A 16,280-nucleotide genomic window follows, 5' to 3' on the forward strand; every position below is an offset into this window, starting at 1 on the left:
TGGTATATTTGTGTAGGTGAGAGAATGTAGGTCAAAATGTTTGTCTTTAGGAGTTTGCATATATCTGTGAGGGAATGTATTTAAACATATCATTGTGTGTGTGTTTATACACTGAATATACACTGAGCAGATTGTGCAAGTAGTATTAAGTGTTTCATATATGGGAAAGGGTCCAAGTGAAAACACTTGTGAGTGTTTCTCATCATCTCAGTCACAGTCAATGTTTGATCACAAAGCTACATTTGTAAAAACGACAGGGAAAACAAAATGATAAAATACCATAAACTACATGTGCCCAGAATGTATAAACAGCACCTCATGTGAGGCTGTCAACTCACTTACTCACACAGGTGCCAAGCAGAAGTGGGGCACCTTCTCAAGAACAGAAGCCTATGGAATCATAATGGTTTAGAATGGGAAGATTATATAGCCCAACACTCTCAATTTACAGAAGAGAAAATTTTTTTAAAAAAACTAGAGATAGGGAAGTGGTTTGTCCAAAGTGACACAGCTATTATAGAAATCCAGATTTTCTGACTCCAAATCCCATGCCCTTCCACTGACACCAAATTAGGCTGTTGGTAAACACCAAACAGCAGAGGTTCGGTTATGGTTTTTGTAAAGAATTTTGTTTCAGTTTCCAGCACGTGTAGGCTTAGTATTTGAAGAACAAGTTTTTAAAATATATTTATACTGGCCTATCAGATATCATTTGTTATCACAGGGACAGGGCTTGCAGAATTTGTGACTGCAGGCTGGTGAACTCAGAGGATCATAGCTTCAGAATTAGAAGGGACCTCACAGGTTCTATAGTCCAAAATCCCCCCTAATGCAGAAATTTCTTCTGAAATAGCCCCGATTTATGGCTATCTAGACTCTGTTCAGATGTTTCTAATCACAGAAAGCTAGCTCACAGCCTCACTAGACAGTGTGTCACATTATTATCTAGCCCTAATTGTTAGAAAGTTCTTTGCACTGAGCTGGAATCTTTACCCATGGTTCCTAGTTGTACCTCCTGGGAACAAGCTGAACAAGTCTCATCCCCTTTGATCAATTAATCAACAAGTATTTATTAAGTATTTACTATGTGTCACGTGCTATGGTGGACACTGGAGGTACAGATCCAAAAATTAAACAGTATCTGTCCCTGGATAGCTTATGTTCTTCATAATGATACACGAACTTTTTGTTGTTTTCTGTCCCTAGGTCTCAGACAGTGACAATGTGAAGACCATATCATCATCAGGCACTGGCACAGGGAACCACTACCTCTTAACGTTTCCTTTTGTTCCCCCTAGAGTAAAGATTAGTCCCATGACTACTAATGATAGCAATAACTACCCCTGAAGGAAGGCCTATTGGCAACAGGTTTCCATCTATGAGCAAAGCACAGGGGAATGGCCTCTGCCCGTTCACTCAGGCCTTCCATCTCTTGTGCATATATCTTGTATGTACCCAGTTGTTTACACATTGTCTCCCCACTCAAAATGTACATTCCTTGAGTATGTGGACTAATTTTTGCTTTTCTCTTTACCCCCAGTGTTCATAAAGCACAGCTTTGGGCACATGTTGTTGTTCATCCTTTGTTTTAGAAGAGGACCAATGACAACACAGGTGATGTCTTGACTTGAGCATGAGTTGGGTTTAAGTGAGGCAGTTGCACAAAGTTGTCAGCCTCACTCTCACTTCCAGAGTCATTGAAGTCCAGTGGCAGGACAAAAGTCAAAACTACTGGCAATGGCCCAGGACACAGTGGATGGCCTTGGGGGGCTTCCATGTCTGACCAAGTTCTAAGGACTCCACAGTGCATGCCTTAGCCCCCTTCACAGCAGTTGGAACAAACTGCTCTCATCCTCCCATTTACCAGAGGGGCACATAGTAGGGATTTAAAATCTGCTGTGTTGACTAACTGAACCACCAGATGCATCCCTCTCATTGCTAGTTATCCTTTCCCCTTTTTAACCCACTGAGCTCCTAGCCATTCTTAAAGCTCAATTTAAATGCCATCTCCTCCATGAAACCCTCCTTGATCTATCACTTTTCCCATCTGTCAAATGAGGAGATTGGACTAGATGGCATCTAAAGTCTCATCTACCTCTAAATCTAGGGTCCTGAACCTTTCTCTCAGATATAATATGGCACTTTTCTCTGCACCTCTCAAAGGCACATATAATGGACAACTGTGTACTATAGCTACATACATGTATGCTTTCGACTCCTACTAACCTATCAGTTCCACAAGGGCAGAGAACTGTGTCTTATCTGAACTTGTCTAACCTCTTGTCTAACTTGTAAAACAAGTGTTTTGTACATAAAGATTTAAAAATGTTAATTGAATGATCATTTCTTCATGAATCTCTAACTCTATCTAGATACCTCAGTTTGCTGAGGTGGCTTAGTGCCCTGGAGCTGTGCTTGGATTATGTTTGTGGTGTAACTATTTGGCAGGACTGTAGGACCCAAGAGGCAGTTAGGTGGCACATGGATAGAGGGCTAGACCTGGAGTCAAGAAGAATCCTCTTCCTGAGTTCAAATCTGACCTCAGACACTTACTAGCTGTGTGACCCTGGGCAAGTCACTTAACCCTATTGGCCTCAGTTTCCTCATCTGTAAAATGATTTGGAGAAGGAAATGGCAAACCACTCCAGTATCTCTGCCAAGAAAACCCCAAATGGAGTCACAAAGAATTGAACCTGACTGAAACAACTTAACAACAGCAACAGCATAGGACCCAAGGAACCCAAGGTCTGACAGCTGTAGGGAAGCCATCTTTTTCCCATGGTGTGTGTAACATGCTTACCTAGGGACTTCGATCACCGGCCTGGGACAGCATTGTCTGATCAACCCTAGGCATTTTCCAAAGAAGGAGGCCCGATTCCAGGACTCTATTGTGTATTGCTGGGATTCAGTGGTCCTCAGGAGATGATCCCATCTGAGTCCAAGCACTGGAACCTTGGTGGTGTGTGACAAGACTAGACTCAGAGCCATCCAAAAATTCATCTTTACCCAAGCCAGTCAGGCAACAAGCATTTATTAAGGACTTACTATGTACCAGGCACTCTGCTAAGCACTGGGGACACAAAGTGAATAAACAAGAGTATAACATGTAAGAAAGGGAAAGTGATGCACCACAGGGACCAGGGGAGGGGGAAATAAGACCCAGTTGCCAGTCGCTTTGTACATCGATTGTCAAAGGTTTGGCCCAAATAAATAAAAGGGCCTTCTTTAGCATGCACCCATACAAGGTTTCATGAATGTAAGAAAGAAGCCAAGACAGCCAAGCATGGAAGACAGCAGGGTTTAGGGATGGTGTTCCCAGAGCTATAAATGGACTAAATTTTTCATATTTCAACTGGTTACTTTGGTACCACCTACAATAGATGTAATCACAGACATTGAGTTTTTCTTAAATTTTAATTTCATTTCCTTTGTTTCACTCCCTAATTCAAGTCTGACCTTTCCTCATTGGCAATGGAGAAGAGTTCCGTTATAACTCATGTACTATACTTTCAAATTATGAGAAAGCTGCTACTAATTGGTGTTAGTGTGCTTTCCTAATTAAAAAGAAACTCCAAGTCAGAGAACATGTAAAATTTAATATGAGCCAACAGTGTAAAGCGGCAGCCAAGGAAGCTGATGCAATCTTCATCTGACTTAATGGAAGCAGAGCATCCAGGATGAAGGAGGTGACTGTCAGGCTGTTCTCTGCCCTGCATATGTTACATCTGGAGTATGTGTTCTGGGCACCACATTTTAGAGGAGAGACTGACAAATGACCATGGAAATGACTTTGTTTGAAGATATGTTGAATAATGATACCATCAAGCAGGGTATAAAACAGAGACATAAATCCTCACCTGGAATGTTAGCAAGTCTCAGAAGATGCCCTGCATAGAATCCAAACAGAAAAGGGATGTCCACGGCAAGGTTCTCCAAATGCTCCTATCCCCAGACTACACCATCCATCATAGCAGAGCATAAAGGGCACAGGACTTAAGGCCAGAAGATTTGAGTTCAAGCACCACTTCTGACACTTCTAATTTTGTGATTGTGGGCAAGTCATTTTGCCTCTCTATGCCTCAGTTTCCTCCTCTGTAAAGTAGGAATAATAATCCTTCTACTACCTACCTCATGGGGCAGCTGTGAGGAAAAAGTTTTGTAAGCCTTAAAATGCATGCGTGTGTGTGCGTGTGTGTGTGTGTTTGTGAGAGAGAGAGAGAGAGAGAGAGAGAGAGAGAGAGAGAGAGAGAGGAAGAGAGAGGAAGAGAGAGGGAGGGAGAGGGAGGATGGTTGGTGAAAATCCATTGTATAATATCCCTGAGAGGAGGCCATCCAGCCTTTGTTTGAACACCTTCAGGAACAAGGAGTTCATTAGCTCTTAAGATGGTTCCATTGTTGGGCAGCTCTGTTAAAAAGTTCTTCCTTATATTGATCTGAAATCATCCTCCTTATCAGTCACTCTGGAGCCATAAAGAAAAAAATCTCTTCCTTCTAGTTAGTATTATTAATCACGTTGAGTCCAAAAACATTACAAACTCTCCTCAGTGAAATCCTTAATATCATAAGTATCATCATCCACACTGGGAAAACGGAGTGGACAAAAAATGCATGTTATCCAGATTGTGTGTGTAGGCATATGTGTGTATATATCTTGGACAGGTATTGTGGTTGTAAAATGAGCTGGACCCAGAAATGGGCATGAAAAAATCAGATACTTGGGAGTTTTTGCTATTGATCCCAAAATGTTCTACCAATTCACTTATTTTTTGTTGTTTTGTTTTGTTTTGTTTTTGTTAATATAACTTATTGATTTATTTTTAGTTTTCAATATTCACTTCCATAAGATTTTGAGTTTTAAATTTCTCCTCTCCCTCTCCTCCCCCCTCCCCCAGATAGTATGCTATCTGATATAGGCTTTACTTATACATTCATATTAAATATATTTTCACATTAGTCATGATGTAAAGAAGAATTAGAACTAATTGGAGGAACCATGAGAAGAAACAAAACAAAACAACAAAAAAAGGAGAGAAAATAATATGCTTCCACTGCATTCAGACTCCAAAGTTCTTTCTCTGGATGTGGATAGCATTTTCCATCATGAGTCTTTTTGAAGTTGTCTTAGATCCTTACCAATCCTTAGATCCTTATCCTTAGATCTTTACCTTAGATCCTTACACATCTGACATACACTAGCCCTGTGACCAAAGGCAAAGGCAAACTGGCCTACATCCAGAGGAGGTTGATCAGGATGGTTAGAAATCTGGAATCCCTTAATCATACGAATTTAAGGAATATGGAATGGCTAGCCTTGAGAAGAGAAATCTACAGATAACTGCTTTTAGATGTCTGAATGGCTATCTCATACTAGAAGGAAGAGATTTTTTCTTTATAGCTCCAGAGTGACTGATAAGGAGGATGATTTCAGATCAATATAAGGAAGAACTTTTTAACAGAGCTGCCCAACAATGGAACCAGCTATCTTAAGAGCTAATGAACTCCTTGTTCCTGAAGGTGTTCAAGCAAAGGTTGGATGACCTCCTTTCAGGGATATTATACAATGGATTTTCACCAACCATCCTCCCTCTCCCTGACTCTCCCTCTCCCTCTCCTTCCCTCTCTCACTCTTTCTCTCTCTCTCTCTCTCTCTCTCTCTCTCACACACACACACACACACACACACACGCACACACACACACACATCTTCAGTCTTTCCCTCTCTATTTACTCCTTCTTCACTGCCTTCAAACATACTCAAATCACCCCCTAGTCTAATAAAAACCTTTCAGTAGTCATTCTTGTTGTTATTGTTCATCCTTCATTTTCAAAGAGGACCAATGACACCATGGGTGATGGCTTGACTTGCTCTGAGTTGGATTTAAGTGAAGGAGTTGCGCAAAGTTGTCAGCCTCACTCTCTCTTCCAGAGTCGTTGAAGTGCAGTGGCAGAACAAAAGTCAAGACTACTGGTGATGGCTCAGGGACTGTTGATGACTCAGGATGCATTGGATGACTTTGGAGTCTTTGATGTCTCACCATACTCTAAGCACTCCACAGCACCTGCTTCAGACACCTTCATGGCCCTTGAAATAAATCGTTATCCAGCCCATTCCCCTGGGGGAAGACTTCATGTGCTTGAGGTAGACATCCTCCTAAATCACTAACGAGTTACCTTGCTGGCCTGTTAGTTACCCTCAAGCTGGTTTAGCTTGTCTGCTGAGACAGTTTTTTACCAGGGTGTGGCTGCTGCACATGCTATAGCTTCTTGGAACCACAGGTGAGAGTTGGGTGACAGGTAGACACCAAAAGTGGATGAGTAATCCTGAAAAGGGCTTGACAAGTTCTCACACCGGTGGTGCTAGTCCTCCCTAAATACTCCATATATACCATCCATTCTATTCCCTCAAGCAATCATCCTATTTCTCTCCTTCCCTTCACTGTTAAACTTCTTTTTTAAAAAATGTGTAAGGCTCTACCATCACTGACTCCACTTCCTTATCCCTTCACTTTTTCATCACATTCATTTTTGTTTTCATCCCTACTACTCTCTCCAAGCTCACCAAAGACCTAAAGCATCAAATCCTTTGGCCTCTTCTCATTGACCTTTCTGCTACATTTGGCAGTTCTGACCACTCCCATGTGTACTCTCTCCTCCCGTGGCTTCCAAGACCCTACTCTCCCCTGGTTCTTCTTCTATTTCTCTGACCACTCCTCTTCAGTCTCATTGATCAATCCCTCTTCCTTCTCTTCCTCCAACCCATCCCCAAATGTAAATTGCACCAAGGCTCTGCTCTCTTTTCTCTCTGAACTCTCTTCCCAGACAATTTCATCTACTCCCATGATTTCAGTGATCACTCACCTCAGTGTATAGTTAAAATAATTACACCTTGGTGGCTCAATGGATAGAGGACCAAGCCTGGAGTCAGAAGGACCTGTATTCAAATCTGCCCTGAGACACTTACTAGTTGTGTGACCCTGGGCAACTCAATGAACCCTGTTTGCTTCAGTTTCCTCATGGCAAACCATTCTAGTATCTTTGCCAAGAAAACCCCAAATAGGGTCACAAAGAGTAGGACATGATTGAAACAACTGAACAACAATAGCTAACAATACATGTGTCCAGACCTAATCTCTCCCCCGAATTCCATTACCACATTTACAACTGACTGATAGAAATCTTTGCCTGAATAATCTTTACCATATCAAATCCAATATATCCAAACCTAAACTCATCATCTCTCCCCTCCTCCACCTAAAAAACCTAATTTCCCTATTTCTCTTGATGATTGATTCTTTTCCCTCTTTCACCACCTTCCCAATATTTAATCAGTCTCCGAGTTGTGCCAAATGCACCTCTGCAATGACCTGTCTCCTCCTTTCTAGTCCCACTGCCAACACTCTGGGTTAGGATCTCAATAGGTTCCTAACTGATCGGCCTGATTCCAATTTCACCCGCTCCCCAATCCACCCCTCACATAGCTGGCAAAGTAATCCTCCTATTTCATAAATCTAATCGAGTTGCACTCCTGCTCAGAAAAACGTTCAATAGATTTCCACTCCCTACCAAATAAATGAAAAACTCCTGATCCTGGCTTCAAAGACCTTCCCCAGTTTGGTCCTACTTTATCAGCCTTATTTGATACTAATCCTCCTATGCTCTAATATGGAGATGTCAAATACAGCCTCAGGTCACACGCTAAACCATATTAAAAATGGGAAATGTTTAACAAAATAAATAAGAAGAGCAAAATGTAGATCAGGTTAAATTGTAGTTTTCTAAGTCAATATGCACTAATAAGTTAAATTCTATTTAAGTTTGATGCTACTTCTCTACTACTTTACTGCTACTAATACACTCCTCCTCTACTACAACTACTACTCCACTATTCTAATATAACTAATGGTACTCTCTTATTCCCTGCCTTTATGCTGAGCTATCCTCCATGCTTAGAACTGATAACTCCCCTAAATCCCCTATACCTTCACTTTTTGTTAACCTTCTCTTCCTTCAAGGACCAACTCAAGAAAGTTGAGATCCCCCATTTGTGTAGTTTCATTGTCTATTTCCTCTTGTAACTCATTTAATATTTCCTTTAAGGATCTGGGTACACTGCCATTTGGCCCATATGTGTTTAGTATTGATATTCCTTCATTGTCTATGACACCTTTTAGCAAGATGTAGTTTCCCTAGTGATTTCTTTTAATTAGGTCTGTTTTGGCCACTTTTATAATAAAGGGAGGTAGGTGCATTTTCTCCACTCTTTTCCTGGACCAAGCTTGGCTCACTGTGTTAAGTTTTGTCTTATCAATGAATGCACTTTTAAAATGAAAATAAATCCCTTTCATTAACTGAATTTTTCCTTACTACTTTACAACATTATGACGTACCATGGTGATAAAAGCTATTATGAAGAAGTTAACCTTAAAAAAAGAGATTTATTTTCATTTGTTTTCATCCCTACTACTCTCTCCGAGCTCGCCAAAGACCTAAAGAATCTGAATTAATTATATCTGAATTTGGATTCCACTTGCCTCTATGTAGAAGAGCTTCTGTTCCTATTTTCCTTTGGATGAATTTTGGAAGGTTTTCTCTTAAGTAAAAGAATGACACAAGCCCAGTCAAGTTGATCCCCTAATGTGAAGTGGTGTACTGTCATGGAGCATGTTCTAATTTGCAGTTATAAGACCTGGGTTTTAGTTGCAACTCCAATACTTGTCTGATGTGTGTGTGACCTTGGACAAGTTAACCTCCTTGGGCCTCAATTCCTACGTCTATAAGAATAAAGAGTTGGACTAGATGGCCTCTGGGGTCCTTTCCACATCTAGACCAATGACTCTATGATCACCTTTTCCACCTGTTTACTTCTTCGTAAAATGGAGATCACAATATCTATGTTACGGGCATCACTAGGTTGTTGCATGGAAAGTGGTATGTAAATGTAAGTTGTTCTCTGGTTCATCACATTATGGAGAATGTGTCCCAGAACTGTGAGCAGTCTAGTGCAGCTTCCAAACTATGCTGAAACATTTGCACACTTCCCATTTTCCCAAAATTTGACTAAGAACTAATAGGAATTTTGAAACACCTGGGTCCTGCTATTATCAAAAGTAAATGCCACATAAACCAAAATTTCTCTCTTTTAACAGCCAAATCAAATAGAGCTTCTTTAAGATCATCCCACATTTGACTTAAGTTGATTCTGAAAGAATTTATTGTGGACCTACGATGCCCTGGGCCTCCTGCTGTCCTTATTGGTGAGAAAGGTCAAGGTCCTGCTATCTTGAAGCTGGATCCACCCTTGTTTTTCTTTATTCCCCCAGGAGGAGGTTAGCTGCAATGCTTTTCTTAAAGAGAGGGGACCAGTCTAGAATTATATCTAGAATTATATTCCTTACCCCTAAAATATTGTTAGGGGAAATTTAGGGTAGCTAGGTGGAACAGAGGACAGAGTACCAGACCTGGAGTCAGGAAGACATCTTCCTGAGTTCAAATCCAGTCTCAGACACTTACTAGCTGTAGGACCATGGGCACATCACTTAACCCTGTTTGCCTCAGTTTCCTCATTTGTAAAATAAGCTGGAAAAGGAAATGGCAAGCCATTCCATTATCTTTGCCAAGAAAACCCAAACGGGGTCACAAAGAGTAGAAAATGGCTGAACAACAACAAGGCACAGAGAGCACAGAGGCAAACAGCACAGAAAAAACAGAGACGAACATGAGGCGGAGAGGGGAGGATACAGAGGTAGACAGCATGGGGTCAGGGTTCCTTAATTCCAGAATGGTGGAGAGAGGCAGTCAGCATGAGGGAGAGAATGGGGAAGGGGAGAATCACAGAGAGTCACATAACCATGGATCAGAGCTGAGAGCACTAGGGCGGCATGGACCCATAGGAGATGGAGGAGTGCTGGAAGGCAGGAGTTTGGAATCTCATTTTTATAGGATTTTGGAAGGGACAGACTAACTCTAACCTAAGACACCTTAAGGTTATGTCATTAACATACACACATCATCTCAAAGTTATCGGCAACACCTCAGGCTTATTTCATTAGCATAACATTCACTAGAGTTCTGTTGGTCTTACTGAAGAAGAGAGAGAGAGAGAGAGAGAGAGAGAGAGAGAGAGAGAGAGAGAGAAACTCCCCATCTAAGTGCCAGGGAGTAAAAAATCATGAAAGACTTGGAAGCAGGGGAGCATTCTTCCAGGAACTCAGGAGCTAATTGGTGTATTAGTTACATAGACTCATAAAAGGCACTAAACTGTGATGAATGTACTATTGAAAAAGACCCTACAGGCTGATTTGGAGTCTCTGGGCAGCATAGACTCCTAAGATATTTAGAAAAGAAGGCAAGGAAAATACTGCCTTCATGGAAGTTCTCTGAGGTTATAAAGCCTTCTAAATTTCCTAGATCAATATCTTAGGAGGATGGGCACGTGAAAAGGGATCATAAAGATGCCTCACACCTCAAACACTGAATTCTTCAAATCTTGCCTCATAAACTTACTCTTCATGTAAACCTGAACAAGTCATTTAAACTTTTTCAGACTCAGAGAATAAGCATTTATTAAATGCCTACTGTGTACTACTTAATCTCTGTCTGCCACAGCTTCCTCGTCTATAAAATGAGGATAATAATAGGATCTACCTCACAGATTTGTTGTTAAAATCAAGTAAGTTAATATATGTAAAGTTCTTTGCAAAGCTTAACTGGCCATATGAACACTAGCTATGGTTGTTGTTGTTGTTGTTGTTAAAGAGATTCACTTCCTCCCAAGGAAGTAGGAACTACTTCATATATGCCAAAAAAATGTAGCTTCAAACATGGCTGTGTCACCAGCAGTCGGAGCATATGTCTTTGGTCAGACTCTGAGACAGATATTACAGCTGCACCCTGAATGCGACCCCTATAATAAGTACCGTTAGTCCAAGGAGATGCTGGAGAAATTTGAACTCTGGCAGGCTTATGCTGCTGAAATGCTATGAGCGGCAGGTGGAAAAAATAAAAACAAAAGAATGGCAGGTGTCAGACACTAAAAAGTGAGAACAACTGCTAGAGGGCCTCGGAGCATCTGCATTTTATGAGTAACCTACTTTAAAAATGGAAAACCCATCTGTTAGAGACCATGAATGCCTAAGGCTACTAATTACTTTGAAAGGATAGTGCACTGAGTACCTTTCTCATCTAGTTCCCAATCACAACCCAAGAAGGGGGTAAAAAGCTTTCCAGCTACAGTCAGAGGTTAGGAAAGGGATCCAAAAAAGCACCGATAAAAAGGCCAGCAACTTCAGAGTGCCTGAACCAGGTAGGAATGTCTCAGGTTAGGACTGGAGGAAGATTTAGTGAATTGTTATTCTGGTGACTACCGTCATCTAAGAAGCAGGAGTAGCCTCCCAGCCTCTACCTCAAAGTTATTTGCAGCTGATAAAAGTGGATTAAGAAGAAAAAGAAGTCATTAAAGAGAGTTATAGGAAGAAATAAAATTAGTCTACCATGTTCTGTGTTGAAGACTGTATAGGGGAAGATCTTACCAAATAAGTCCTTTCCTTGAAGGTTGTGTTCCATGATGGCATTCAATTTCCTACTTAAGGAACTGGAAAAACTCAAGCTCTGGGATAAATGCAGTCAGTCACTGGAGAGTGAGAGAGAGCCCACCAGGATCATTCAACTAGCCCCTTCTTAAAAATCAATGTGAACAGGATGAAAACCTGTGGACTACATGTGTCCAAGAAGAGAATTAACCCTCTATATGCTAGAAACTAAATTCTAATGGATGAGTGTCAAGAATTGGTGAAGGGGAAAAAGATAGGAGCCACTTTAGCCTATGATTCTTACTGAACCCTTTCCTCTAGGACTTCCTGAAGTATGAATTGAAATTATTACAAAGATTAAGGAGATAGTATTTGGTTATGCTTAACGGAGTGTTTTAGGAGACCATTATGACTTATGAGAGGTCTAGGTCTCTATGACTTCAGCAACAAGGACGACCCATATCAGGACTAAGTCACAGTACATTTGGAATTTCCTAGGGAAATTATGGCCATTGACAGATAAATTAATATAGTTTCTGCTTTAAGTGGGATAAATTGCAGTCATTTCAGAGCACCTACTGTATACTATAGGCAGCAAGCTATAACCTAGTACCTGACTATTCATAGATCATTTGCACAAACTTCTTCCTGAACCATTAGCCTTTGGGTAGGTGCAATAGTAATTAAGGTGGGACTTTTTGCTGATTCTGGCCTTTGTTTGAATAGGGCAGATAAAGTGGAATCTTTTTGTCTTGGAGTATTTCTCAGCACTGAGACAATTGGGAGTCATTGATTTGTATATGATGTGATACTGGGGATGGGGAACTTTCCCACACCCAGCCTGGGTGAGGTCAGAGTCCTCAGGGCTCTGAACAGGATATAGTCGAGGAGAGCTTGGCGTTTGACTTTTGGGGCACACTCATGGAAGGAGTGTTGAGACTCTGGGCAAGCTTCAAACTGCCCCCCCAGCTTTGCAACCTAGATGTTAGTTCTTCTCTGGTAACTATGAATCGTGATTTGAATCAGACAAGGTCTGTCTGTTGATGTTTGTAATTTCTGTTTGTATTTGCCTTGAAGTTCAGGGGACTGATCTTTTCCCCCTGAACTGTGAATGATATTTGTATGTTTGATTAAACTGAGATTGTTAACCCCTTAAAGTTACTTTCCTTTGTAAAGCAGATCAAAGAACCTGTGTTGGCTGCTTTCCTTGTGCTGGATGTTGGTGGGTCTTACACCCCTATAGCAGCTGCTAGCAAGATTGTTGATACAGTAGGTAAGTCAATAAACATTAATTAAGTACTATGTGCCAGGCACTGAGCTAAGCTCAGAAGATACAAAAAGAGTCAAGACAGTCCCTGCCCTCAAGAAGCTCACAATCTAATGAAAAAGACAAGTAAAGATGTACAAACAAGCTATATACAGGATAAATAGGAAATAGGAAATAATTAAGAGAAGGAAGGTACCAGGATTAAGAGAAGTTGAGAAAGGCACCCTCCAGAAGATGGGATTTTAGATAGGACTTAAAGGAAGCCAGGAAAGGTAGCAGGCAGAGTTGAGTAGGGAGAGCATTCCAGGTATGGGGGACAACTAGAGAAAATGCCCAGAGCTGAGAGGAGCATCTTATCATGGAACTGCAAGGAGGCTAGCATTATTTGATTGAACAGTACATGGCAGAGTGTTGAGTGTAAGAAGACTATAAAGGTAGGAGGGAACTATGTAATGAAGAGGTTTGAACACAAAGCAGATTTTGTATTTGATTCTGCAGGCAATAGGGAGCCACTGGAGTTTAATAAGTAGGAGGGAGACATGGTTGGATCTGTGCTTTAAGAAAATCACTTTTGTGGCTGACTGGAGAATAGTTTGGAGTAGGGAGAAACTTAATACAGGCAGACCCAAGAGCAGGCTGTTATAATAATCCAGGTGTAAGGTGATGAGGCCCTGCACTAGAGTGGTGGCAGTGTCAGAGAAGAGAAGGGGACAGGAGTATTTTAGAGATGCTGCAAACATCTGCTGCTGACAGACATTGGCCCCAGATTGGATATTAGAAGTAAGAGATAATGAGGAATTGAGAATGATTTCTAGGTTTCACACCAGAGGAACAGGAAGGTTTATGTTACCTTCTATAATAATAAGGAAGGTAGGAGGGGAGGAGAGTTTAGGAGAAGAGAGAATAAGTTTCATTTTGGACATGTTGAACTTAAGATATCTACTGGAAATCCAGTTTAGATGTCTGAAAAGCAATTTGAGATCTGAGATCTCCTTGAGTTCAGATCCCACCAGTCACTTCCTATCTCTGGGACCTGAGGTCACTTAATGTCCCTGGGCCTCAGTTACCTGATCTGTAATATGAGAAGTTGGACTAGATGACCTCTAAAATTGCCATTATGTAGCTCTAAATCTGTGATCTTTGGTGGATCCAGAAGTGACTTCTTGGTGTCCAAAGGAATATAATGATCATGTAAGTCAAAAAATCAAGACTAGTTCTGTAGTGTTTTCACTGCATAGATGGTATGAAAGCTGTTCTCAGTGTGAACTACATACACTATGTTTCCCTGACCTCTACCTATTCCAAAATTATCTAGAAAAAAATGCAACAAGATGGGGGTGGGAACAGAGTACCTAAAGAACCAGCTGAAATTGCTGCTAGTTAATGCTATCATTCAGGAATCTCATAGACCTTAAGCACTTTAGGACAGATGGACAACCAATTGTCCAATATGTCAATAACAGCCAAATTTGGTGCTACTAGTCAAAGATAGATAGCTCCCTAAGTGGTGCAGTAGATACCGCATCAAGCCTAGAGTCAGGAAGACCTAAGTTCAAATCCAGCCTCAGACATTTACTATATCTATGTGACCCTGGCCAAGTCACTAAACATTTTTGTTTGCCTCAGTTTTCTCATCTGTAAAATAGGGGTAATAACAGCACCTACCTCCCAGAGTTGTTGTGAAGCTCAAAGGAGATAGTAATTGTAAAGTACAGTGCCTTACATGCAGTAAGCAGTACATAAATGCTAGCTATTATTATTATCTACAATACAATATAAATAACTCAAGAAAGAGCAAATTGGTTGCAGATGGTCTGTTTTATCTGTATTATGAATTAGAAACCGTATCATGTTCTACAGAGGAAGTGAAAGCATTTTGTGACTCAAAAGGAGAGGGCATCTAACATAGCAAAGTGTGACAGGAAGTCTCATATTTCCCCCAGAAAGTATGCTGTCAGTAGAATTAAATTGCTGTCCTTGAGCCAAATGGGTTTAATTAGAAGACGATGAAACAGAAGTGTGGCCAAAAGGAAGAGACAATCATCAAAGAATTTAACCTAACTCACCTGAAGCCAACCTAATGTTGCAGGAGTGACAGAAGTTGGAGCATATTAATGGAGTATAATGAAGTTTTAGATTTCACATCCAATGTACAAAAGTAATTAGTATTGCCCAAAGCCCTTTACTCAGTAGCTATAAAGCCCTTTTGTACACCTAGGTAAAGAGTAAAAACTGGATCCAGGCAAACAGATTTCACTGGTCCCCAAATGACAGGTGACTTATATAGGAAAGTTAATACTGGGACTAAATATGTTCAAAGAAAGTACATGACTAGACTTACCTCCTGTTCTGATCATGTTTCCTGAATATCCTTTATGTTATGTGTCCTACATTTAAGTTATCACTGGAAAAATGATCTACCGCCAACTTACACACACCATAGAGCTCTCCATTGATCTGCAACTTCAGTTCTTCAGAGCATGTGTTGTTGCCAGATTCACAACCATCAGCATATGTGTTTTAATTAAAAATGGGTTTGGGGGACAGGGTACAACTTGGCATTGCTTTTAAAAAAACCTGCATTTTCTCAAGTTCAATGCAATCTCCCCTCTTTAATTCTTAGCCCAATTTGTCCTCATAGACAATGCGTTTTCTAGAAATAGACAGATGATAGAGACAGACAGATAGATAGACAGACAGACAGACAGACAGACAGATAGATAGGTAGACAGACAGATAGATAGATGGATCTACTTCATGGACTGGTCTTCCAATCGTGTGTTATAGTCTCCACAATGAGCATTTTTCATCCATTTAGTTTTTCTTAGAGACAGCATGGAGGCCTAAGAGTCTGGAAGGCCTGGGTTTAAATCCCACCTTTGACACCTACTGGGAAAAAAGGCACTTAATCCTCTCAGCTAATTCCCTAGGATTTCTCCTTTGTTGTCAGGGAAGATGAGGAGTCCCATGACCCTCCCTAAATTGAGCCCCTTGTCGGTATAGTCGTTCAGGCAGAGCCAGGCTGACTGTTGAGTGTTGTAAGAAGCTTTTCAGTACAGGTGTGGGTTGACCTCCTAGTTGGCCTCTGAGATTTCTTCCACCTCTGCGATTCTATGATCTTCCCTGCCCCGCAAGAGGCCTGTTAGGAGGGTCAAATGAGGTCACGGGTGTGAAAGACCCTTGAAGAGGTCTATGAAATGCGAGGTATTGAGCTCGTAGAGATTTAAAGTTCATTTCTCATTAAGGAAAATGAGGCTCAATGAAGATCACAGACCAAGAAGGTAGCATATTATTACGTTGGTCAAGGAAAACCTCCCCTCCCAATCTGAACGTCCGTTCCCCTGGGGCAGGGCTCCCCTTTTTGTGTCGTGGAACTCTAACCATCCGGCGGTCCCCTTTTCTATGGACCCCTTCTCAGAATAAATGATACGCAGAATTGCAAAAGAAATCAATGATACTGAAATAGTTATCAATTATTCTTTAAA

General features: G+C 41.0%; 1 pseudogene; it reads left to right on the forward strand.

The window, feature by feature from the left end:
• Nucleotides 1-16,280, forward strand: part of LOC118832171 — a 122,099-nt pseudogene that overhangs the window by 105,610 nt on the left and 209 nt on the right.

The sequence above is a fragment of the Trichosurus vulpecula genome, chromosome 9 (assembly GCF_011100635.1).
Source record: "Trichosurus vulpecula isolate mTriVul1 chromosome 9, mTriVul1.pri, whole genome shotgun sequence".
Taxonomy (NCBI): domain Eukaryota; kingdom Metazoa; phylum Chordata; class Mammalia; order Diprotodontia; family Phalangeridae; genus Trichosurus; species Trichosurus vulpecula.